Raw genomic sequence first — 21,596 nt, forward strand, 5'->3', positions numbered from 1 at the left:
GTGTTCTTTCTCCTGCCATTACTGAGAGAATGATTAGGGCCATTGCATTTGTAAAGCAGAAACTTTACGCCAATGGCTGTGAGTAGTACGTAAAGTACATTTCCTCATTTATCCTCAAAAACCACACTTGGAGGGACTTCCCTGGTGGTGCAGTGGTTAAGAGGCCGCCTGCCAATGCAGGGGACATGGGTTCAAGCCCTGGCTGGGGAGCATCCCACATGCTGCGGAGCAACTAAGCCCATGCGCCACAACTACTGAGCCTGCACTCTAGAGCCCGTGAGCCACAACTACTGAAGCTTGCGTGCCTAGAGCCCCTGCTCTGAAACAAAAGAAGTCACTGCAGTGAGAAGTCTGCTCACCACAACAGAGTAGCCCCCCGCTGGACACAACTATAGAAACCCTGTGTGCAGCAACAAAGACCCAATGCAACCAAAAATAAATAAATTTATTTAAACACACACACACACACACACACACACACACATTGAGATAAGGATTGATCCCTAGTGGTGATGGAGAAATTGAGCCTCAGAATCTCAGGGTCTATTAGGAAAAACCACACTCCCCTGGGCACCTGGAAAACTTACTCATTTATGCCCTCTCTGATCCCCCACCTTCCTGATGACTCTTACTTGTACTTCACATGTTACTTTCTCTGGGGAGGTTTGCCTTACTGTCTTCCCTCACTGGGTCAAAGCCTCTCTTAAGGGCCTCCATCTCTTCTTTTTTGTACCTGTAATAATTCTAACTGAGCATTTTTTGTGTGTGTGTGGTACGCGGGCCTCTCACTGTTGTGGCCTCTCCCGTTGCGGAGCACAGGCTCCGGACGCGCAGGCTCAGCGGCCATGGCTCACGGGCCCAGCCGCTCCGCGACATGTGGGATCTTCCCGGGCCGGGGCACGAACCCGCGTCCCCTGCATCGGCAGGCGGACTCTCAACCACTGCGTCACCAGGGAAGCCCTAACTGAGCATTTTTGAGTGATCAGTTGACTACTACATCAAGACAAGGCAGTGCCTGGTTTGGATCGCCCTTGTTTCCCCAGCCCCTGAATAGTCCCTGACACATAATGTGTTGCCACTAACTCCTTATAAGCGAATGAGTTGGATCCGTTTTATGAGTACTTACTGCATTTTGAATCCTGTGCTGGTCTCTGGATACAAAGAAAATGAGTACATGGCTATTGCTGTAAAGAAGCTCGTAGTCACTTGGGGGGCAAGTACTACTTTAAAAAATAAGAGAATTGAAGAGTTATTGGTAACAGGGAGCCCAGGGGAATCCCTGGGTTGGGAGAGGGTAGAGTTAGTTAGTTTCAGGAGAGGATAGGAAACATTCAGAAAATGTTTACAGGAGGAGAGGAAGCTTGGTGGGAGCCCCCCAAGGTGAGAAGGCTTTTGTCAGGTGAGCAAGAGCTAAGGTGTGGTTAAGGTGAAGGAAGTGCGGATGGAGGGAGCCATATGTCCAGAGGAAAAAGAAAAGGAGGGAGGAAATTGCATTATGTGTTCGGTAACTGCAAATACATGGGTTTGTCTGGAGCACAGGGCGGGTTCAGAGGCATGGCCAGGATGAGATTGAAGAGGCAGATGTGGCCTAGATCATGAAGTGGTTTTCACGTTTGCCTTGAGAATTTGAACTCCTCACTATAGGTGATAAGAAACACGTGTTGGCAGCAAAGAATCCTTGGAAGAATACTGAATTGCTCGTTCATTATCTGAACACACACTCACTGGGTTCTAACACTGCGCCACGCCCTGTACTACGGAAGAACGTGAGTAGAAATGAATAAGAAGTATGCCCTCCTCCAAGAAGACTGCTGTCTATTAAATACGTAACAGAAGCCAAGCCCTGAAGCCAACAGGCTTCATCCCAACTCAACCTTCACTTGTTTCACAGTAGGAGTCTGAGGCCCGGGGACATTCAGCACTGGCCCCAGGTATGTTAGCGGCAGAGCCAGGACTGGGACCTATGTTCCTAATTCCTGTTCTCCTGATCTTGCCACTAACATTATAGATTCTAACGCTAGGTTCAGCCTCTTGCTTCCCATTTGACGTTCTCCTTGCAGTAATGTGTGTTGGGAAGGGCGGGGGTTTTGAAGCCAGATGGATCTTGGTCCAGATGCAAGCTCTACCACTGACTTACTCCATGACTATGAAAAGTTCCTCCCTGGGTTTCAATGTCCTGTCAAATGGGGTGGAAGATATCTCTCTAGTAGGTTTCTAATGAGTGTAAATAAGTTGGCACGTGTGGAGTATCCAGCACAGGGTGCAACAACATGTGATACAACTGAATCCATGTTAATGCTCCAGACCCCTTGCTGGAAGACAGAAGGAAGGTACATCTTCCAGTATCACCAGGATACCCCAGGGTACATCCCAAAGGATGTGAACTGTTTTCGCTCTCTCCCTCCTTGCAACGAGGATTTATCTCTTATGTCTGTGCCTGTGCCCTCTGAGGGGGAGAATTGGTTGGAAACACTTTCGTAAACTAGAAAGACTGGCTGGGATTAAAACATGTCTCTCTGGAGTCTCCATGTCAGCAGGCTTCTCCGTTCACCAGTTGAGCAGACAGTTACCGTTCTGGGTAGATAAAGCAATTTCATTATTCATCTGCCCATAAAACTCTGTCCTCCCTTGTCAGGACTGAGAGGTTAGTTTTATGATATGAGGGCAGAGGCTACTCTTCAGTCTCTAGTTTCAAAGAGCAGCTTTTCTTAGAAAATGGTAGGAACAGGCCTGCCTCTTCGTGGAAGGACACGTTGCTGAAATAGTGGGGCTTTGTGAGTCCCTGAAGGAATGGAGGCGGCTGAATTTCCAGGCTTGGACTTGGCTGAAGGAATTTCTGACAGACACATTCCCTCAATGGTAACTTTGGACTCACTAGAGCTTTGGGAGCAAAATAAAGCATGTTTTGCATTTGGGGAATAAAAACCATGCCCTTCCTTCTGTCCTCCTTTCCTCCCTCTTAATAACTAAAAATAAAAACAAAAAACTTTACTATGGCTATATGTACAGAAAGACATGCACCTACGTTCTACATTTTCAGTGGAAAAGAACAAGATTCAGACACTTCTCCAGATGTCTCCAACCCTATAGCTTTCTAGAATTATAGAATTTTTTCAAAATTTGAGAAGTTTCCTTGATCCGATGTTCTCAATGTAGAGACACAAGTGAGATCTTCTATTGTTTTTCTTTTCATTTTCCTCTAAAATTCACTTTTAAGTACTCCCATGAGTTGTTTTTTTGTTGTTTTTTTTTTTGATAAAATTTTGACCTGCCTAACTCCTATGATGAGACACTGCAGACACTGTATATTACAAGTGAGTGAGGCCATGGCATTGGCTGGGATGAAAACAAAGACCATGAAGTAACGAATAATTTCCTACTTATTCAAGGAAGATGTGCAGAGTGCCTGCCCTGTGGCATATACAGTGCTGGGAGCTGAAATTACAGCAGAGAAAAAGAAAGACACGATCCTTTCCCATACAGAGCTATCCTCCTGTAAATTTTTGGCAGAATTCATGAATTTGGGTAGTTTTTAAATATTAAGACTTTATTTTGTTAGAGCCATTTAAATTAAGAAGAAGGTACAGGGACCTCCCTGTTGGCGCAGTGGTTAAGAATCCGCCTGCCAATGCGGGGGACGTGGGTTTGAGCCCTGGTTCCGGAAGATCCCACATGCCACGGAGCAGCTGAGCCCGTGTGCCACAACTACTAAGCCTGTGCTCTAGAGCCTGCGAGCCACAACTACTGAGCCCACACGCCACAACTACTGAAGCCTGCACACCTAGAGTCCATGCTCCACAACGAGAGAAACCTGCACACCGCAACGAAGAGTAGCCCCCGCTCGCAGCAATTAGAGAAAGCCCGTGCACAGCAGCAAAGACTCAATGCAGCCAAAAATAAATAAATAAATTTAAAGAAAAGAGGAAGGTACAGAGAGTTCCCATATACTCCCTGACACCATACATGTATAGCCTCCTCTATCATCAACATCTCCCATCACAGTGGTACAGTTATTACAACTGATGACCCTACATCAACACATCATAATCACCCAAAGTCCATAGTTTACATTAGGGTTCACTCTTGGGCTTGTACGTGCTATGGGTTTAGACAAATTTATAATGATAAGTAGCCATCATTATATGATCATACAGAGTATTTTTTACTGTCCTAAATATCTTCTATGCTCGGCCTATTCATCCCTCTCTCTTGGGTATATAATAAATGCTCAGTTAAATTTTGTTGATGTAATTCGCTAAAGCCAAAAGACAATGAAATTTTGTGATATAGGTAGAGTTGGGTTTGCTTTTGGATGTGTGACTCTCCTAAAGCAATTAGTTTCGAGAGGCGTTGTTTCCAACAAAGACCTTAAAAAATATTACACAGCTTATGGTAATTTGGGAAAACTTTACTCATGCTTCTAATTCATCTCCCCTGAGGACTGTTTCCCTCACACTTCCACTTTCTTCACTGGTGTGGAATTTGGTCAGAGAGACAGAGTACTTTCCCTTTAAAGGATACCCTAAGCCAAGTCTTTTGCTTGAGTTTGCGATTGAGCACGTGATTTCTTAGGAAGTTATAGACAAGAGAATTATGGTATTGGTAAGTCAGGCACTCAAGCAACAGGGATTCAGTTTAAATGAACTGGTAACTGGGATCCCTTGAAACTTGTTATCTTTTAGACTTCCCCTGGCTTCTGTGACTAGAGGTAGATAGATGGTGACTCTCAATATCATCTTCCTTCCTTTCTTCTCAATCCCACCTTCACTGGTTCAGTGATCACATAGCCGATTCCTTCATTAATCAAAGATTTAGGGCTTCCCTGGTGGCGCAGTGGTTGAGAGTCCGCCTGCCGATGCAGGGGAAACGGGTTCGTGCCCCTGTCCGGGAAGATCCCACATGCCGCGGAGTGGCTGCCACGGCCGCTGGGCCTGCGCGTCCGGAGCCTGTGCTCCACAACGGGAGAGGCCACGGCAGTGAGAGGCCCGCGTACCGCAAAAAAAAAAAAAACAGATTTACTGTGCTTACACTATATATTAAGCACTATGCTAAGTGCTAAGGATTTAGATATGAATAAATTGTCATCCCTCTCTTATGAATGCTGTCTTCCAGTGGAGGATCACATAAGGAGGCAAGAAATTTCAATAGATTATGGCAGATGGGATGGTGGTGCAGAAACAGGGCTGGACCACAAAGCAAGGCTTCTATCTCCTTTAGGAGCCAGAGAGCACAGAAGATGAGCTGTCTGAGCTGAGGCCTGAAGGACAAATAAATGTCAGCTAGGCAGAGTGGAGGTGAGGTTTGGGGTGCGTTTTAGCCAGAGGCAACAGCATACAGAGTCCTGGGGATTAGCAAGAGCATGGTAATTACAGGAGATAGCAAAGAGTGGATGAAGCCTGCTGTGTAAAGTCGGATGTGGATGTAGCAAGAGCCGAGGTTGGAAAAACATACAGAAGGCAAATCTTGGCAGCCTTGTAAGTTCCCTAAGTAACTGGAACTAGTACAGTGCTTGGAACATTGGGACATCTTTGTTGAAAGGCTGAATGGATCAATGAACTTTATTCTGAGGGCAACGAGGAGTCCTTAGTTGATTCTGAATCACCTTCTGATTTTTGTTAGGTGATCACTTGATTGAGGCAAACAAATGATTCGCCCAGTGTGGAAACTTGACCCAACAAGAACAGTCTTTCTCCATGTTTTGCAGTCAGTGGGACTCTGGGGAATGAGGAGAAGGAGACAGATAGAAGGGGATTCATCCTTGGGAGAAGGCTAAATAAGGCAGGTCTATGCCAAAGCAGAAGAAATGCAGAGACCATCAAGTCACAGGTAAACAACTGAATGGAACACGTGTGGTTTAAGCTTTCAGAGAATGGAGCTCTAGTCCTGTCTCTGTCCCTTACTTAAAAAGTCTATGGACTTTTTAAGACCCAGTTTCTTCTTGTGGAAAATGGGTCATAACATCCTGGCACATGGCTGTTGTCACTGTGTAATGCCTTCATATATAATGTCTATATACAATGCATATATAATGCCTTGTACAGTGTCCATACTTCTGTTTGGATACTCAGAACAGATCATTTAAGGTAAGGAGCCATCACATAATTTGGGTATTTTGTAAAATATCACTAAGAATAATTCTATCGACTGAGTGCTTATACTGTTTTAGGCACTGTTCTAAGGATTTGCAGTGAGAATTGATTTAATCCTTCCAAAGACCCTTTGAGATAGGGAATTCTATTATCCTTATTTTACAAAGGAGAAAATGGAAGTACAGAGGGAGAAGATCTAAGTTCACATGAGACTGTATTGCCAGAAGTGACAGAGCTGGGAATCAAACCCAGGCTGTCTGCTTCAGAGCACAGATTGAAATGCTTTCTTATTATATTAAAAAAAAAAAAAAAAAAAACACAAAACAGACATATTATAAATATCAAAACGCCACATGTGAAGTTTTTGGATCGGGCAACCCTGATCTGATGTTACATGGGATTATAAACTAAAGTCTCAAGGAAGTTGTCTTTTGGAACAATCTTAAATCATCTTATTTAGCCTCCTAATACTCAGATCAGAAATAGTCCCATTTTGTGTAGATTGCTAGACAATTAAACTACTGTTTTGCCTAAGCCTGTGTCTGAGTCACACAGGTTTATCTGGAATAAGTCGTGGCACTGCAGAAACATTTTTTATTATCTAACTAAGAATCACCTTCTATACACAAAGAAAAACAGGGCTCTGTTTGATGTGAAGAGACGTGGCAAAGTGTCTGGGATCTGTTCATGGAAATGATTTCCTAACAGAAAAGATATCTGGGGCAATGGAGTTTGGTAAGTAGGAAAGGATATTCAGGTTTGAGGTAGTTTTCATCACTGAACTCGTTAGACAGTTTGGTTGTATTTAACAGAAATAATCAAACTTGTTTAGATAATTAAGGGACTTTACTGATGGTCATATCCAAAAGTCAGAGGTAAGGCCAGGGTTTCTGTAGCCAGAGCTCAATATTATGAGCAAAGGTCTATTTTCTGTCTGTTTCTTCACTCTGCTTTCTACCTGTTTGTTACCATCTTAGCATATAAGATGGATATAAGATAGCAGCCAGACGCTCTAGGTCTGCATGTTCATTTATAAGTGGGGACAGGAAGAACTTCACTCTCATTAGGGCTCCTTAAAATGGGAGAAAGCTTCACTCCCAGAAGCTTCATTCTCAGCTTATGTCTCCTTGCATCTCATTGGCTTAAATGGTGTCACATGACCATTTCTAAACCAACTGTGCTGCCAGGTAGATGGCCTTCACGGATTAGCATACACCAATCAAAGTCTACCTCTGGAGTCGGAGGTGAGTCAGTCCTACCCAAAATGCATAGCTAAGAATGGCAGAGTTGGTTCTCCAAAGGAAATTTGTGGAACTGTTACCCTCAAGAAAGAGAAATGGGTGGTAAATGGTAAACCAAGTTATACACAGTCATCTCTGTCTAGGAGAGAGTCTAAGCTTGCAAGTTCAAAGCACTGTCTTAAAGCAGGTTATGGAAATCCAAACATTTACACTAAGAAGGAAGTTTTCATCAGTTGGATTATAAAATCTGGGTTCACTCAGCATGATTGGATCATCTGGCCCATAGCTATCTGGAGGTCATTCTCAGAGCTTAGAGGAATATTAAAGTGGGAATGTTTTATTTCCCAGGGAAACTGATCTGGGAGAGAAGTCGCCTTGTCTAAGCCCCCCAAGGTGATAAACCAAAGCAGGCATGAGAATAACACTCTTCCTTGCTGTCTTAAGAAAGCACACAGAGATTAAGTGAGGTTTCAACTAGTCATGACAAGCGCCAAACTATTCAAGAGATTACCCAAACAATTTAGCTAATTCCCCTGATTATTTCAAACATTAACTCACAAATAAGGCAGGACAAGAGTTAAGTAGAGGCACACACATGCACTTTAGACAGGCCTGTGAGTGGTAGCATGTTGTGTTCTTATTTATTTACAGGGCTTAGTATCCAAGGGACATGCTGTATAGCCATTTATCAAAACTGGGGCTTGAGTTTGACTCTGGTTTAAGTTTTCCATGATCTGCTCACAGTATTTCTTCCTTTAGGCAGTTCTTCCATCTGGCCGATCCCAAGTTAATTTTCATGTAATTCATCATTTTTAGAAGCTACCTCCCAACATGTTGGGCCCAGCTCAACCAGTCACAGCTTTTGATGAGACATCATTCAACTGTCTTAGCATCTCAGAAGGAAGAACTCCACAATTATCTTTTATGGAAAGACTCTGAACACACATTTTGAAGTTGCCCAGGACTTTATGTGCAGAAGAATCAAGGTACCGTATTAACCAATGTCCTTGGCAAGTCCCTAGGACTAAATTTCAAGCTACAAGATGTTTATTGTTCATCTCAAAGGTCAGCTTTGACCGCATTTATTAAATTGCAAACTTGCTTGTCTTTTGTCATCAGAAGATGGTATGAATTAAGGCTTTCTTGCTCTGGTCACAGTGCAGATGAGAGCTGAAAAACAGCTAAAGGAATTGAAGTGACCGAGAACATTGAACCAAAAAAACATAATAAACACTCATTGCTCTTGGGAGTCCCCACACTATTTGAGACAACACAGAAATGTACTATATTTTTAAATATAAGGTGGACTAAGTATCAACCCCTTCCTTAAAATAAATAAAGCTGTAAGAAGATAACCTCCCACACCACTGAGCTTGCCTCCTCCAGTTCCCACCATCCCGATCTGTTCTTATCACTTTTGCAATCAAACAGTTTCAATGGGTTTTCACTGCCTTGGTTACCAAGTTCGAATGCCTTAAAAGATGTGCAAAGCCTCCATCTAGCCCCATCTCCTGCTATTCTTCAAGCTCCCATTTTATCACCAAATAAATAATGAGTTAATTTTCTATTACATGCTATGTATCTAGTCACAAACCTAAGCTTTTTGCAAATACTGCTTCTTTGGCCTGAAATGACCTCCCCTACTTACCTAAATAATGGCATCACCTTTCATGATTTAGCTTAAATATTGAAACTCTTGGGAAGGGTGAATTTCATGGTAAGTGAATTATATTTTAATAAACACCTTATTCAAATTGACAAAACCTTGAGAACTCTTTTCTAACAAATTCTCCTCTCTTACCTAACTCTACCACACACAGATACCTGCAAGCAGATATCAACACACACACACACACACACACACACGCGTGCGCGCACACACGATACCAGGTTAGAGACCCATACTTATATACCTTATATAATAGCTTATATACCATAGCTTATATACCTATCTATCTCCTGTATTTATGGAGTTACTTGTTTATTTTCCATCTAGATTTGGGGTCTCCAATATGGTAGCCATTAATGACATGAGGATGTTGAGCACTTGAAATGTGGTTCAAACTGAGATGTCCTGGAAAGGTAACAATCACACAGTACAGAGTCTTGTTATAAAAAAAAATTGTAAAATGTCTTATTCATAACTGTGTAATGATTACATGTTGAAATTAAAATATTGTGGATACATTGGTCAAATAAAAAGACTAGAATTAATTTCATCCCTTTTTTTAAGCCTGTTTAAATGCATCTACTTGAAAATTTAAAATGATGTTTGTGGCTCACATTATTTCATTTGGACAGCACTGATCTAGACTGTGAGCTCCCTGAAGGTAGGAATATGTCCTGTTGGTCTCTGCAAGAATCGGGCCCATGGTAGGCACTCAAGAATACATCTCTGCATAAGGTGAGTGAATGAATATAATTAAGTCCCAAACCGAGAACACTGAGACCACGGGGGAGAAGACATGCAAGGCAATCTGTACAAAGGAGGGAAGACTTCAGCCTTGAAGCTGGGAGGGATTTCAGTAATACAGAAGAGATTGTAGGGTGACTTTCCCAAGTCACTTCCTCCTTCCGAACTTAGGTTTCCCATATAAAAATAAAAGGGCAGGGCAAAATGGGCTTTGATGCCAGTCCATTAAGAATCTGTGATAAAGATGGTATCCACCAACTAATGTGACCACTCCAGTTGGATTGCACATTGCCAATGAACTCCCTATGTGTGTAGAGGGTCCAGGCATGCCTGGGGTTTCTTTTAAGAATTTTCATATACTTGTGTGTTTTGTGCCTGTCTCAGTCGATCAGTAACCAGTGTTGAAGTTGGACAGGCCTTTGTGGTTCTTATTATGATTGTAGGATGCCTTATTATGATTGTAGGATAACCACCGTGAAACTTTGAAAAAATAGTGGTGTGGAGTGTTGTGCCGGAGGGGTGCGGGGTAGAGTAAGGGCCTGGGGTTCTGTTTCTATTGGGGTCAAGGCTGGAGGCCTAGGGTTTCAGGGCTCATTCTTTATTGGTGAATTTAAAACATAAAAGCGGGAATTTAAAGCATGAGAGAAAAAAAAAAAAAAAAAAGTAGCCCAAATGAGCTCTAAAGCAATAGAACCTGAGGGGGGGCAGGTGACCGGACTGTTTATCTAGTCCTGTGGCTGGCAGAGGTTTACTCGCGGTAGCCTGCTTTGAAGTGGATGCCTCTTTGAAGTGGATGCCTCAGCAATCAAAGCTTACGTCGGGCCTTACATTCCAAAGAAGGGAAAACCCAACTGTCGGGGCTCACGCTACAGAGTGGTTGGTTCAGCTGATGAGCTGGACAGATCAACCTAAGGTCTGCTCTACCTGAAACATCATGTCCATGGTCTCAATTCACGAAAGGCTCTGTAAGCTGTTCTTTGTGCCTCTGGTTAGGCCTTCAGTGGACATCTGACCCAAGGCAGCCACTGACAGATGACCCAGAGGTAATGTATTCTAAATAATCCATTCAGACAGACTACCTCTAACGTTCAGATCTGAAAGTACAACAGAAGAATAGGATAGCTATTTGCAAAAGAAATCTCGCCCAACCATAAATATAAATATAAATGTATATGACATGTGTTATAGAAACAGTACTGTTATTTAGTGGCCTTGACTAAAAAGTTTGCGCTGTGTTAGGCTGTGCGTGCTCTTTGCATTGTCTCAGTCAGACTCCGCAAGAACAAAGTTTGGACTGTTGTTTTACACTCATCGTTGACATGATTGGCTCAGGAAGTGGAAGCAACTTGGCCAAGTAGTAGAGGAAGAATTAGAACCTGCATCTGTTTTGTCTTTGCCACGATGTGATGCTCTCTTTAGTGTCCCGGGTGTAAATCTGGTCCATGCTGTCCTGCTGCTGACTTGATAAATTGATCCTTCAGGGGGAAATGACATACACACAAAAACCTCCAACTCATTTGAGAAAACAGAAGCTTGGAACCCTGAGTTTCTGCTGAGTATCACCCTCAGCACGTAATTGGAACTAACACTGTGGTCCCATGAATGCCAGCCCTGTCATCCACGTGTCCTCGTGCAGCCAGCTCTTCAAGGATCACCTGAGGTCTGACCCTTATTATAAGAAGGAGCCTCTCTGCTCAGCCCTTCAGGCTGGCTGAAACAGCCCCTTCTCCCTGAGATCCAGCAAATTTATCTCAACCTTTATTTTTCATTTTGATGGCCTCATACAGACTGACTTTTGTGAATTGACACAGATAAAAGAAAACAAAAACCTGGTTCTGAACCACATGTCTGAGTCTGTAAACCAGACCCTTTCCCGAATGTGTGGAAAATATAACTGCCGGTTTTTTCCTTCCTCTTAGACTGTTAGTACAAGGTCCTTCTTTTAGAACGGGCAGGAGTCTATGGGGAGCTTTCGTTTTTTCTCCCTGACTCTACTTTTTTTCCAGATTATAATTTATATCTGAAAACATTTCCTATGGTTTAGAGATATTTTTAGAAGTAGGAGGGTGGCCTCAGGCAAAATATGAAATACTCTGAGTTTTTTTAGAAAATGGAAGTTTTTTAGAAACTTCCAACTTCTCAGTTTCTATCCTTAGATTCCAATCTGGATCTTGCCCTCCCTCTTGCCCTTCCCACTATCCCAGCAAGTTATCCTTGTCCCCTGCTTAATTCTCTCGGGAAAGGATAGAATAGGAGCTGGCAACTCTGATATCTGTCATTGATAAGTCACCTCCTTCCAGAGATCACAATTTCATTCTCACGGAAGGCTTTTGCGCCTTAAATCAGAGAAACAGCAATTTCCAGGTTGAGAGTGCCGGGAGGAAGACGTTTTCCCCTACCCTTTTAGCTTCTTCTGGCTGGCCTAAGAATTAAATTGACGTGAGGCAAAATTAACAGCAGAAAGTCACACAAAAGTTTAATCACATGTATAGGCAGCAGAGACCCAGAAGAATGGAGTACTTGCCAAACGTCTGAAACCCTCACCTTAAATACCATCTTCAGCTAAAGACAAAAGGGGATGTTGGGGGTAAAGGTTTGGGACTTCAAAGGGGAGGAAGGCTATTCACATGGAGATGGATAAGTAAATGCTTGGTAAATGAATGTTTGCTGGGTCCGTGCAGAGACAATGGGACGCAGAGAGGAATGTTAACAAACAGGCTTTGCAAGGGTCCTCCCTGTCTCCCCACCTAGTTCACACTACACTTATCCACGGGAATAGTTCCCTTCCTGGAACAGGTCCCCGATCCACATTCTTTAGGCAGCTAGGGGGACGTAAAAAGAAAGACTTCCGTTTCTTAAAAACAATTAGCCTGAATTAACCCTCATGCCACAGAGACACATTTTGGGGTGGAAAATTTTGTTCCCCTACAAGACTGTCATGTGTGGATTGTACACTTGGGAAGGAGGGAGGAGGGGTGGCACTGCAGTGTTATTTTATAGGCAGCTTCCTACCTCATCTGTAAGCACAGAAAGGCAGAGGAGACCCTTATTGTATATCTCTATCAGAAGGTGGGATTTTAGCGCTGAGGAGATCTTAGGCCAATGCTCTAGTTAATCTGTAATGTTCATTATACAACACCCCTGACAAAGGACCATCAAGCCTCTATTGGTATACCTCTGGTAGTGGGGAGCTCACTTCTTTAGGAAGCTTGCTGTTAGTATCTTGTGCTTCTCACCCTGAAGCACATTCTTAGAGTCCATTGAGTGCTAGGAGGATCTCAAGTCCTTTGGAGAAATCCAGTCCTGCGTGTTTGCCCGTCAGACCGATCATCCTACAGGCCAAGGTCATCACGTCTGGTGCATAACTAAATAGTGCAAAGGCAATATGGGGTTCACAGGTATTTTCACCCACACTTGGTAGGAGGAGAGGGGATTTTGGAGATCTGGTTTCTGTAACCAAGCAAACAGCTTGTTTGCCTGCGGCACAGAAAGCCCAACTCAGACAGCAGGAGTTTGCAGCAAGGTAAGGATTGTGGGGCACCCAGCAAGGGAGCAGACGACAAGGCTCAGATGCACTCCAACCTGGCCTTTGAGTTCATTTTTTTTTTTAAGGGGAAGAACAAAGAGGCTGGGATTAATCATCGTTTCGTGACATTTCTGTGATATTTCTTATCGGGAGTCAGGGTGTCTCTGGTTTAGAATTCTCTGGCCAGGTGGTCCACAGCTTGGGGGTCTGTGAGCTCATCGTGCCCTAGAGAAACAACCTGAGTTTCAACAGTAATGTTGATAGACAACAGCGATCTTAGTCGTCTGACTCTGGCTGGTAAGTATTCAGTTAGCACAGGATTGAGGTCAGAGGAGACAAGAAAGGGAACAAAGTTTTGGACAGAGAGATTTAATCATAAACTTGGTAAGGGAACTCGGTTTTAGGGGGACTCTTAAAGGGGGACAGTTTCATTTCAAAGACAGTTCCAAAACAAAATTACTACGATTTATGTCAAAGAGTGTTCTGCCTATGCTCTCTTTGAGGATTTTTGTGGTTTCAGGTCTTACATTTTGGTCTTCAATCTATTTTGAGTTTATTTTTGTAATGGTGTGAGGGAGTGTTCTAATTTCATTCTTTTACATGTAGCTGTCCAGTTTTCCCAGCACCACTTAGTGAAGAGATTGTCTTTTCTCCCTTGTATATTCTTGCCTCCTTTGTCATAGATTAATTGACCACAGTTGTGTGGTGTCTCCAAAGCAAAAGAAACAAGCAAAAATAAGCAAATGGGACCTAATTAAACTTAACAGCTTTTGCACAGCAAAGGAAAACATCGTCACAATGAAAAGACAACCTACTGAATGGAGAAAATATTTGCAAATGATATGACTGACAAAGGGTTAATATCCAAAATATATAAACAGCTCATACAACTCAATATCAAAAAAACAAACAACCCAATCAAAAACTGGGCAGAATACCTGAATAGACATTTTTCCAAAGAAGACACACAGTTGGCTAACAGGCCCATGAAAAGATGCTCAATATCACTAATTACTAGAAAAATGCAAATCACAACAACAGTGAGGTATCACCTCACATCTGTCAGTTGACTGTCACCAAAAAGCCTACAAGAAATGTTGGATAGGATGTAGACAAAAGGGAACCCTTTCGCACTGTTGGTGGGAATGTAAATTGGTGCAGCCACTATGGAAAACAGGATGGAGGTTCCTCAGAAAATTAAGACTAGAGCTACCATATGACCCAGCACTTCCATTCCTAGAATATATATCTGGAAAAAATGAAAACACTAATTAGAAAAAATCCAACGTTCATAGCCAAGATATGAAAGCAACTCACACTGTCTATCAACAGAGGAATGGATAAAGAAGATGTGGTATATACATACAATGGAATATTATTCAACCATAAATAGAGTGAAATTCTGTCACTTGCAGCAATGTGGTTGGACCTAAAGAATATTATACTTAGTGAAATAATTCAGACAAACACTGTATGATATCACATGTGGAATCTAAAGAATAAAACAAAAAGTGTATACAGCAAAATAAAAATAGACTCACAGATATAGAAAACAAACTAGTGGTTTCCCGTGGGGAGAAGGAAGGGGAGAGGAGCAGGGTAAGGGTATGGGATTAAGAGACACAAATTACGCTGCATAAAATAGATAAGCAACAGGACACATTATACAGCACAGGGAATTATAGTCATTAGTTTATAATAACTTTTTTTTTTTTTTTGCGGTACGCAGGCCTCTCACTGTCGTGGCCTCTCCCGTTGCGGAGCACAGGCTCCGGACGCGCAGGCTCAGCGGCCATGGCTCACGGGCCCAGCCGCTCCGCGGCATGTGGGATCTTCCCGGGCCGGGGCACGAACCTGTGTCCCCTGCATCGGCAGGCAGACTCTCAACCACTGTGCCACCAGGGAAGCCCTAGTTTGTAATAACTTTTAATGCAGTGCAGAATCACTCCGCTATACACATGAAGCTAATATAACATTGTAAATCAGCTGTACCTAATTTTTTTTTTTTAAAGGCAATTACAGGTGAAATAGCAAAGTTCGATGGTGAGGACACTGCCTCGGGATCCAGAGCACCTGAGTCCACAGCCTGGCTCCACCAGGCTCTCTGCATAAAATTGGCCACTGACTCAACCTCTGTGAGCCTTGGTTTCAGCATCTGTAAAATGAAACTAATGATACCGTTTGCTTCTTAGAGGGATTAAGGGGATTAAATCATCTCATACATGCAAAGTATTGAGAGCACTGCCTTGCACATAGTAAGCACTCGGTAAACTTTTTTTTTTAAGTATTTATTTTTATTTGGTTGCGGCAGGTGGGCTCCTTAGTTGTGGCTTGTGAACTCTTAGTTGTGGCATGCATGTGGGATCTAGTTCCCTGACCAGGGATCGAACCTGGGCCCCCTGCATTGGGAGCGCAGAGTCTTAACCACTGGACAACCAGGGAAGTCCCAACTTTTGTTATTACTACTACTACTACTAGTACTATGGTTTACTCTCATACTGAGGAATCCTAAACCTTCAAGTACAAATTGCTTCATGTAGGGATTCAGCACTCGAGTGTTAAATCCTTGCATTTGCAAGGATCTTACTGTGCACTAAGCAGTTAGCCTTCACAGTCCCATTTGCTCCTCTCCAAAACCCTGTTGTCTGGGCACATTTTATTATTCCCCATATTGCAGCTGGGAAACCCAAAGCTCAGAGAGGTCAGATGCTCTTCCCAAGGTCTCAGCTTAAATGTCACATCTTCAGAGAGAGATGCTTCAAACCACCCAATATAAAGCAGCCACCCACTCCTCCTTTACATTTACTCTAAACTTATTGCCTGTATCTTATTTACTATTATCTGCAATTTTTTATATATTTCTATTTATGATTTTGCTTGTTTTCTGCCACCTCCCAGCTAGAATACAAGTTCTCTAAGAACAGGAGCCCTTTCTGTCTCGCCACAGAATCACCCCCTAGCACCTGTTTTGCTGCAGGCCTTTGGTAAACATTTGTGAAAGGGAAAAATGAAGGACACCAGGAGGTATAACAGGATAGAACAGCTGTTCTGTGGGAGCACCTGAAGGAGGTGGCTTTGCATTCTAGAGCTGTCCCTGATTTCATGACCTTGGGCAATTGACTTCCTGTCTCTAATTAGTGAAATGAGAATGATTATCTCTACGTCCTCTTTGCTGTGGTGAGGAAAAATGAAATAAAGTTTATAGATCACTTAGCATAGTGCCTGCAAATCATGAGGGCTCAGTACATATTGGGTCTTACTCATCTGAGGAGACAGGATTTGTGGGGTTTGGTTTAGAATCCTTCCTGCCATGGTATTTGCATATAGAGCAAATTATGAATAATAACTGATGAGCACAGAGAAGTTCAATAAACCAAAAATCAGCTTCTTTTTGCTCCATTTAGCTACTTCAACTTTGACAGTTATCTTTTTTATTTTTAATTTTGATTGGGATATAGTTGATTTATAGTGTTGTGTAAGTTTCAGGCATACAGCAAAGTGCATCAGTTATACATATACATATATCCACTCTTTTTTAGATTCTTTTCCCATATAGGCCATTACAGAGTATTGAGTAGAGTTCCCTGTGCTATACAGTATGTCCTTATTAGTTATCTATTTCATATGTTGGGATTGACAGTTATCTTTTAATTGGAGAACTGAACAGAACTTTCTCATTATTTTTCTTCCAGACTAAATGTTCCTTTTTAAACGAAGTCTCTCAATTCCACCTCAAAGGCAACCGTTTTCTTTCTTTCCACAAGCCCAGGGAATGTATGAAAAGGAATCCTAAGATGTTAAACTTAGTGGAATGGCAGGGAGGGCTTTGAGGTTGCCCAATGTGACTCCTTCCTATGTCCGGGAAACTGAGGCCCAGAAAGGGGAAGGGATCAACCTCAGGATGACACAGTAGGCAAGCCAGGACTTGAGCCCAGGTCTCTTGAGTTCACTTTTTGCCTCATTTCACTGACACTTCTAGAGAAAAACAAAAACCAAAGAAAAACAAATACCCCAAACCGTGTGTCTTCCCCTCATTAACCTTGCATTCTTCGTAACCACTCCCACAGGAAGAAGGATGACAGTTACAGGAATACAGTGATACTTCCCCACTTTAAATTTCCACCCAGGGACTCCTTTTTCTAACATGTTTATGTAAAAGATTAGGCTACGCTTTGCTCTATCTAATTGGCCATTTTTCCACTGAGAAAGAGAGCTGCATCAGTGTTGGATTAGCTCAGACTGAAGCAGGAAGGCCCACTGATAGATGTATGTTTTAATCTGTCAGTATCAATGAAGAAAGAAAACTGTCACTAACTTTTTGTTCCGACCTCACCATTTAGCCACGGATTTTTGAGAGAGGACTTCATTTACTAAACTGCTCAGTGGCGTCAAAACTCGTTTTTAAGAAGACTTCATGTGACACTCAATCCTTGATTCCCCAATAAAACAACACAGCTGTTCCCTTGCAGCTCGTCTCTCAGCAGGAGCTGCAAAATCATATTTAATCAACTCTGCTTAAAAGCCATCCAGTTTCCCCTAGGGCTCTGGCATGCTTCCCCAGGCCAAGATGGCCGCTGCTGACAGCTCAACAGCAACAGCCCAGGCGGAGTGATCTGCCATTTTGCAGAGCACTTCCTCATGTGCCGGGCCCTCCATTTGGTACCTTATATTCAAGATTTCATTGAATCCACCTTGCAGTCCCCTGAAATAGAGATGATTGTCGTATTTAAAGACAAAGAAACTGAGGCTTAGAAGTGAGTGGATTGGGATTCAGACAAGTACTCTCAACTTCCAAAATCTGAGTGTCTTCCAGTCTTCAGTCTGGCTTTGTATTACATTGACAGGTACCACAGACTTATACAGGGGGATGAGCATGAGTCCATCTGACCAGCATAATCAAACCTGGCAACAAAGAGTCCCTGCCAAATGTTATAGGTCTTAAACTCCCTTAAGCTCAGCTTTGTCTCCCCATGATGACACTTCCTGTTAGAATGTGAATGCCCTTGGGGACTTCCCTGGAGGTCCAGTGGTTAAGACTCTGGGCTTCCACGGCAGGGGCCACTGGATTCGATCCCTGGTCAGTGTAAATGAGATTCCTGCATCCTCCATGCTGTGCCATGCGGCCAAAAAAAAAGAGTGTGAATGCCTTCATGTCATCTTTTATCCCACAATCCTTGAGGACGACCGTATACAATTCATTCTCCAAAGTGAGGTGGAGGGATACAGAGATGAAATGGATATAGATCTTGCCTTCAAGAAGCTCAAAGTCTAGGAATAGAGATGTAATAGCAACATAAATCATTCTATTGAGAGGTAGACAATGATACCTATTATGAGTGGGCCAAAATATTATATTATGGGAGTCTGAGAAAGAAGAAGTCTATTCCAGCCAAGGCGTAAGATTAGGCTATAGGAAGAGTGCAAGACTCAGGGTAATTAGCGCTAGCTGCTGTGACGCAAAGCTGCCAAACACAGAGGCTCAACAGCACGAGGATGTCTTCCTCATATTCTGTTGGGGTTCCTCAGGGTTCTCTTCTAAGTGGTGACTAAGGACACAGGTGTCTTGCATCATGGGACTATATCCTTTGACAGCTCTATGTTTCTGGCCATATGACCAAAGAAGAGAGAGAAAGAGTGGAGAATCAATGAAAGGTTGAGAAGCCACTCCTGGAAGTGGCTTAATCCATTTCATTCACATCACAAGGGACAGACTCAGTAGCATGGCCCTAATCCTAACCCTAACTTCCAAGGATCCTGGGAAATATGTTTTATTCTGTTTGCCTTGAACAGCAGAAGTTTCACTGAGCACATAATATTATTTCTGTTACAAAGGATATGGACACAGATACTGTGGAATGGTTTTAATTGAGCAAATTGAGAGACAAGCAGGATGTAGATAGTGTAGGGGATGTTAGAGGAACACTGATTCAAAGGATATTTGGTTTGGAAAGATAGTTGATATCAGATATGAAAAGGCCTTGAGTGACAAGGCACATTTCCCAAAATGTGTTTTCCTCAGTGTTAGTGATTATAATGTTAAGAATGATTTGTGTGGTCACACAGATTTGGGAAAAGCTGGGTTACCAAACTGTAATTGTTTTGGTCCCTGTAGGAGCTCTTGAGATTTTTGGAAAGAGTCATGATATGTCAATTATAATAAACCTTTTGACTACAAAACCTCTTTTTTCACAGACTATTTTGTCAGATTAAAGTTTTGTGAAACATGCTTTACATAAGGAATCTTAGGCAATGGAGAGCCATTAAGTAGCAGAGAAAAACAGTTAGAACTGCTTTTAAAAGTATAAGCTTGCCAGAATTGATCAATTGGTAATAGCTGGCAGCAATGCTGTTAGGAGAAGAATCACAAAACCTCATCTGAATTCATCTGGGAAAGTGCAATGATGGATTAATAATGTCTTCTATGGGTTAAAGAATGTGGAGTTGTCACCATAACAACTAATTAATAATCTAATTAATTTTATGTGTCAACTTAGCTAGGCTATGGTGCCCAGTTGCTTGGTCAAACAATAGTTTCGATGTTGGCTGAAGGTACTTTGTAGATGTGGTGAACATTTACTATCAGGGACTTTAAATAAAGGAGATTACCCTTGATAATGTGTCTCATTCAATCAACTGAAGACCATAAGAGTAAAACTAAGGTTTACCTGAGAAAAGAGAATTCTGCCTCAAGACTGCAACATGTAAATCCAGCCTGAGTTTCCAGCACGCTGGTCTCTGTATAGATTTTGGACTTAAAGTTGCAATGTCAACTCTTACCTGAATTTCCATACTGCTATCCCGCCCTACAAATTTTAGACGCACTAGCCCTCACAATCATGTGAGCCAATTTTATCTATCATCTATCTGTCATCTATCTATCTATCTATCTATCTATCTATCTATCTCTCCTACTGGTTCTCTTTCTCTGGAGAACCCTGACTGATAAAACGTGTGACAATAGCTTGAAGATCTTTGACTTCCTTGTTTTAAGTAAAGGTGGCAAGTTGGGTAAAAAAGAGTGCTTGGGTATTTGGAAGTCAACTCCAAAATAGGGAAGGAATTCAAGAAGAGAAAGAGATGAGTTTTGATTTGGGGTTTTGTACTTCAGATGTCTGAAGAGCAACTAATGGACATCCATTAGAAGCGCATTCATGCAGGGATAAAGAGAAGCCCGCATTATTTCCAGTGTGTAAAAATATTTGGTGAGAAGGGCATATCTCCTTTAGAATCTTTTGAGAGATACACCTGTCTGTCCCTAACGGTTTCCTGAGGCTGAAATCTGGGAGAAATGTCTCCAATGACATGGAGACAAAGAGCTACTTTGTCCTGAAAGGAGGGAGGCGTCTTTTGGGGCTAAATGTCTAAGGCACACCTGAGTGTGTGAGTTAAAGGAGAAGAATGAACGTAGAGAAAGGAGGAGAGGAATGCCATTAGGGAAAGCTGGATGGAGCTGAGTCACTGGGCATGACTAAGGCGTGACTAAGACCTTCAGGGTGATGGATGAAGGTCTCACCACTAGGAGAACGGAGTAATTATTAATGCATGTGTTCATGGTGAGCCACTTGGTTATGAGAACCACAGTGGAAGCTCTTTATTGTAACAGCTCAACAATCATATACTGATTCCCACAATGCTGCAGGCACTCACCAGGCATTGAAGTCAGACAGGGGAAGACAAATTCAGCCTTGTTCTGGATCAGTCTCCCCTGTGTTCTAACAGCACCCTCAGCTAACTCTGTCTCACCATTCACAGGTGTCATGAGGTAGCTTTGTTCTTACGTTCATTCAACAAAGATCTATCGAGTGCCTACAATGAGTCACGTACTGGTCTTCTCATGGTAAACATATCAGGGAACAAAAATGGCAACATTCCTTGCTCTCACAGAGCTAGCATTTTAGTGCGGATGGCAGAAAATAGCATGAAAAATATTTCAACTATATGATGAGTAATGACACGTTAAGCACAAATAAAATAAAGCATCTGTGTCAATCAGGGGAGGCAGGTTATGATGGAGTAATCAACAACTCTGGGATCTCAGTGGCTTCTCCTACAAGCCCCATGCCCATCATGGGCCAAGAGAGACCTCTGCTCCCACATGCTCACTGTCTTCCTCACTCTAGAACCCAGACTGATGAAGCAACTAATGTCTGTAATATTGCTGGTAACCTTGGCATAAGGAAAAAAGAGATTCCCCCCTCCGCCCCCCCTGCCCCGCCCCAGTGTCACCTGGGTAATGCAGTAATACAGCCTGGAAGTGACACAGATTATTTCTGCACATAACTCTTTGGACAGAACTGATCACTTGGACTGACCCCAAATATGGAGTC

The 21,596-nt window shown here is 42.6% G+C and overlaps 1 long non-coding RNA gene across 1 annotated transcript in view; it reads left to right on the plus strand.

Moving 5' to 3' along the window:
- The window catches only part of LOC117201082 (uncharacterized), a 47,222-nt gene that overhangs the window by 839 nt on the left and 24,787 nt on the right, over positions 1 to 21,596 (plus strand). Inside the window, exons 2-4 of the long non-coding RNA XR_007477912.1 lie at positions 5,705 to 8,316; positions 9,327 to 9,412; positions 9,632 to 9,734. This is a non-coding gene — a long non-coding RNA (uncharacterized LOC117201082). The remainder of the gene's footprint in view (positions 1 to 5,704; positions 8,317 to 9,326; positions 9,413 to 9,631; positions 9,735 to 21,596) is intronic.

This window comes from Orcinus orca, chromosome 6 (assembly GCF_937001465.1).
Source record: "Orcinus orca chromosome 6, mOrcOrc1.1, whole genome shotgun sequence".
In the NCBI taxonomy this organism is placed as follows: Eukaryota; Metazoa; Chordata; class Mammalia; order Artiodactyla; family Delphinidae; genus Orcinus; species Orcinus orca.